Here is a 5,913-nt window from a genome sequence, read left to right as displayed (position 1 = left end):
TGTGAAACCTTAGTTTCACACACACACATACACACACACACACACACACACTATGTATATATTATGTGCTGGGTCAATCCCATACAACGTTTTTTCAAAGAAAGTTTATTTCAAATTTCTTTGGAAAAAAAAAACCCACTTAGGGCACTCAGGGAGATCCCCAACTGTCCAAATAGATAAGGTTTTTCTCTTGGAAGGAGAGGTAAGTTTCTCTGGAGAAAAATTCTCTATACTCCTACCTGCTGGTCTAGTAGCCAGTGTTCATTTAAGTATTTGTTGAACACTTACATGCTAAACACTGCTGTAGGTACTAGGTATACATCAGTGTATAAAAAAGACAAAACTCATTATCCTCTCGGAACTAAGATTCCAGAGGGGAACTTGGACAGTAAGTTACACAGTATTTAGATACTGTGCTATGGTAACACAATAATAGAAGGGGAAAGCTGAATATTTGTATTCAGATGCTGGTTAGAGGGTAGATGTGGTGGGAGTGGTAAATGCTCCGATTATTGCACAAATGAAGTAGAAAGCAAGGTTATCTGAGAGTGAGAATGTGGAAGGAGGTGTTAGAGACAGACATGTCTGATTGGCTTGGTCCTCTCAGGATGCTTCCCGGTCCTCAAACACATAGGCTCCGATTGGCCCACCCTATGAGCTTCTGGTATACACAGAGAGATCTGAATCCCAGTGGTGGAGTCAACTGAGGCTGATTCCCACCCCATATTTCCTTCCTTTGTCATTCCTTTCAACTCCTACCCTTCCCCTCACCCCTTACTGAGCCTGGAACCTCCTCTCTGGCTGCCCCTCTTCAGACCTTAGAATAGGCCCTCTTCACACACCGGGGGGTCTAACTGTTCTTTTAGAAACTTGTTCACTTTTTTGTTTTGTTAATCATCACCCTAGGATATTTACATTGATTTTTAGAGAGAGTAGAAGGGAGAGAGAAACATGATTGTGAGAGAGACATCAACTGGTTGCCTCCTGCAAGTGCCCTGATTAGGATACAGATTGAACTAGCAACCCAGGCATGTGCCCTTGACTGGGAATCGAACCCGAGACCCTTTGGTGCTCGGGCCAACACTCTTAACCACTGCTCAGGGCTAGAAACCTGTTCACTTTAATATACTTACTATTCCCTAACTGGTTCATATATACCAGAGAAACTATTATGAATTTAGACATGTGGGGGACAGTTTCTATAGAACTTTCAAAACAAATTAATTGCTTCCTCAGCACCAGATGCTCAAAATACACAAGAACCACTACAGCAGCCCCCCAAGAACAAGGTCACCCAGCACATCCAGGAGTCCAGCATTTCATAACGAAACCCCAAGGTATCCCAAATGAGGAAAGCAAAGTTAAATTCCTGTTGTCCAGGCTCACAATACAGAGATTATATGTCCACACTCTTGCTGCCCTCCAAGTGTCTCCTCTGGCAAACACTAGATGTCTACTAGATCAACCATACTCCCCCTTCCCAACCTATTTCTACTGTTCAAGGCACTGACAGGCTTTGAGTATTCAACATTGGAGTATGTGGGTTTCCTGGAGAATTAGGTTTTCCATATTAATTACAAATTGGGTGCCGGGAGCCGGTCCATCCTTGCTGCTTGACACAGTTGCTGCAGGGAAGAAACATCTGCACAGCATATGTTTCAAGGGACCTGCCGTATATGGCATACTGTTCTTAATATGTTTGCTCCCCTTCTTGGCGCTATGTGTTTTAACCAAGGTCACCTCTCCGAGAAAGGTTGTTTCCCCAGGTAGGGATTTTCCCCTGAAGTTAGGGAGGGAATAAAACCCCTTAACTAAGTGCCAGGTGGGTAGTTAATCACTTTAACTACGAACAATCACGCTTAAGCTACATAATCTTTACTCCCTGGAATGGAGATAAGAAACGCCCTAACCTTTGGAATAGAAATTGATAGGATTAAAATCAACGGGTATAAATACAGATGTAACAAGACAACAGGACACAGAACCTAGAGACAGAACCTAGCGAGAGAACATGGCAAAAGATCCTGGACAGAACCTGGCTGAAGAACCTAGAGACAGAACCTGGCTACAGAACCTGGATAGAACATGGCAAGAGAACCTGACTAGAACCTGGCGATTGAACCTGGCTGGAGAATCTGGAGAACCTAGACAGAACCTATACCAGAACTTCGCTGGAGATCCTGACCAGAACTTGGCTGGAGATCCTAGCCAGAACTTGGCTGGAGATCCTAGCCAGAACTTGGCTGGAGATCCTGGCTAGGCTGCTGATCAACTGAAGGCTGTCTCCGTGTCATTCCTTCTTCGCCGACTCTGTCCACAACTTTGGGGACCCCTGGACCTGCTGGGGTTGGACCCCAGCAATTGGGAGGCTACTCTGGCTCCAGTAAAAGCAATCGGGATTGAATTCCCCTCCCTGATTTTGGTAGCTGGGATTGGCTGGTCAGGGGCATATATCCAGGAAAGAGTGTGTAAAGGTTTGGAAAGAAAGGAAAGGCTTGTAGTCATCAAGCTGCTAGAACCTTTGGACAAGTCATTACCTAAAAGCAGGTAAAGCCCTGGCCAGTGTTGCTCAGTGTCATTGCGTTGGCCTGTACACTGAAGGATCACAGGTTCAATTCCTAGTCCTGACTGGGGATGGTGTAGGAGGCAACCCATTGATGTGTCTCATGTCAATGTTTCTCTCGCTTTTCCTCTTTCCCTCTCTTCCTCCCTTCCACTCTCTCTAAAAAGCAATGGAAAAAATATCCTTGGGTGAGGATTAAAAAACAACACAGCAGTCTGGTTGGTGTATGAACCAGAAGGTCAAGGTTCAATTCCTAGTCAGGGCACATCCCTGGGTTGTGGGCTCGATCCCTAGTGGAGGGTGTGTAGGAGGCAGCCAATCAATGATTTTCTCTCATCACTGATGCTTCTGATCTCATTCTCTCCCTCTCCCTTCCTTTCTGAAATCAATAAAAATATATATTTTTTAAAAAGTAGGTAAAGACCCAGATTTTTCTCCATTCTGGTCAGGCATTTGACAGCCCTAGTCTTTCAGAACAGCTACAACCCTTGAATAAAAAGGTCTCTGAGTAAACAGTTGTCTCAATGCCCATATACTTGACACCATGTGAGAAACAGCTACCAGTAAATCATCAGCCAGATAAGTGAGCATAAAATAAGACAGTAGCATATTACAGTTGAGGATGCACTGATAATGGAAGGAAGAAGCAGTAGCTGACAGAGGAGTCCAAGCTATAAACACAGACTAGTTTATCTCAACTTTCTGATTTCTTAAGAACAGTAGCCTACAACCCTTTAAAGCTGGGTAAAATTTCATAATTTCTGTCCAAATTAATGAATCTGTTTGTAGTGATGGCCATGAATCAATAAGAAACCTCATTTGAGCCCTAGCTGGTTTGGCTCAGTGGATAGAGCATTGGCCTGCGGACTGAAGGGTCCTTGGTTTGATTCCGGTCAGGGGCATGTGCCCGGATTGTGGGCTCTATGCCTAGTGAGGGATGTGCAGGAGGCAGCTGATCAATGATTCTCTCTCATCATTGATGTTTCTATCTTTCTTTCCCTCTCCCTTCCCCTCTGAAATCAATAAAAATATATTTTTTTAAAAAAGAAACTACATTTGATTTGCAATGCCATTTAACAAAGATGTCCTAGAATCAAACAATTTTGGCATTAGAAATGACTTTGTAGTTCTCCTTATCCAACACTGAAATCTCTCATAATATTGCTAGAAAATGATCATTCCACCTTGCACTTTCAGTGAAAGAGAATTTAGAAGACAGTCCATTTAATTGTGCTAAATACTTGTATCTTTATACTACTCTGAGGTTCTGCTTTTCCTTCTGCAAAACTGTGAAAAATTCTACCTTCTTTGTGAGGGTTAGTGTAGTCCCTGTTTTATAGCAGATGCTTCCCTCCAATGGAGTCAGGATATGCCTCTCCACAACCTCCACCTATTGGAAATGCTTGCCTTCTCATGCCAGACAAACACTTTCCACATGACAGCTCTGAAGACAATAATTATGTTGCCATTATCCTTTTCTGGATGCTTCACATATTATACACCTATGCCTGTCTTATAAATGACATCTCCACACACAGTCCTTAATACTTCTACATATAGAATATATAATCAACTGAAAACACTAACACATGAATTTTTCTTAATCCAGGTTCTCCTCCACTGTGCAAATGCAATAAATTTAAAAACTGAAAGTCAGAATATATTTTTAAATCCATTAAAACTTAATTTTGTTGGTTTCATCATATTATGAATATTGATTCTGTTCCTCATTGCTTAAGAGTTAGGTTGGGTAAATCTTTTTACATTTTTAATCTTTAGAATAAATGGACAAAAATAAGACAAAACCTTTTGAGGTGGAATTATAGTATCATCTGAGTAGCAATAGAACCATAATTCTAGACTGTAATAACTACTAACATAGTTAAAGAATATTTCTTGTTGCCCAGCTGGTGTGGCCTAGTGGTTGAGCATAAACTTATGCACCAGGAGGTCATGGTTCAATTCCTGGTCAGGGCACATGCCCGAGTGGCCGGCTTGATCCCCAGTGTAGGATGTGCAAGAGGCAGCCAATCAATGGTTCTCTCTCATCATTGATGTTTCTATCTCTCTCTCCCTCTCTCTTCCTCTCTGAAACCAATAAAAATATATTTAAAAATAATTACTGTTTACTATTTAACCATACTGTTAATATATTTAAAAATTATTGTTAACTATTTAACCATACTGTTTAAATATTTAAAATATTAACATGTTAAGTTTTATCATCTGTAAAGTGCACTTATTTGGCATGTCATTTAGACATGGCTTTAGCTATATATTAAGGTTCATTAAACCCTTCCTCTTCCCAAACTGCTTCAACTTGTTTGAACTAAACAAATACAGTGGAATCTCAGTTCTCAAACTTAATTCCTTCCAGAAGGCTGTTCGAGAAGCGATTTGTTCAAAAATTGAATTAGTTTTTCCTCTAGAAATAATGTAAATTGATTTAATCTGTTCCAGACCCCCAAATGATTCCCTGTTTTAACCTTTCTTATATACCTAATGTACTGTTTAATCTATAAATAATCACTTCTTTTCTTACATTTATCGAACCACCCTCTACTAGCCTGAAACAAATCACTTGTAGCATTCGGTCCAGGGATGTCTTTCAGGTCGGCATGCAGCATCCCTGCTTGTTCATATATCACAGCCTCCAAAATGGCTGTCATTGGCTCACTGCTTTTTTTGTTTATCTAAATCAACAACAGCTTTTCAGCCTCTTCAATTGCCTGTGATTATTGTTTCTTTCACACCTTAGCAACATCAGCACTCTTGATGGCCTCTATGTTTTAAAATTGTGCTAATCTTTGATTTCACCAGCAACAAAAGCATTCTCTCCTTAGTTTGTTGCCTGAGAGCAGCTTTTTGTCATGCTGAGGTATCAGCTTGAAAGCGTTGTCAGTTCGAAAACAGACATTTTTTTCTGAGAACAACTTGGATGAGATGGGAGACTTTCGAGAAACGAGGTTTGACTGTATTTCCTTTTCTAGAAGGAAGTGTTCTCATGTTGCTGAGCCACCATAAAAGATGGTGAGGGAATTAAAGCTGTGAGGGAACACCATATGCCAACCACTTTACAGGGATTATCTCATTTGATTCTGTAAAGTTAGTATTATTATCACTTGTTTTATAGATTACAAAACCAAGCTCAGAGAGGTCCACTGATTTGCCCAAGGGCATACAGGCAGTAAGAGGGAGAGCTGAAGGGGCAGTAGCAATAGAGGAAATGAGAGCAACAAAGCCTAGTGTTCAGAAGAACCTATGAGACAAACACCCATGCAATTAGGCTGTTCCCAGGCTCCCCCACTTTTCTGGACCCCGACAGACAAACATTTTATCAGACAAGCACA

Source organism: Myotis yumanensis, unplaced genomic scaffold, assembly GCF_028538775.1.
Source record: "Myotis yumanensis isolate MYYU_CA2020_CCGP unplaced genomic scaffold, mMyoYum1.0.hap1 SCAF_10, whole genome shotgun sequence".
In the NCBI taxonomy this organism is placed as follows: domain Eukaryota; kingdom Metazoa; phylum Chordata; class Mammalia; order Chiroptera; family Vespertilionidae; genus Myotis; species Myotis yumanensis.
Note: the sequence above shows the minus strand (reverse complement) of the source record.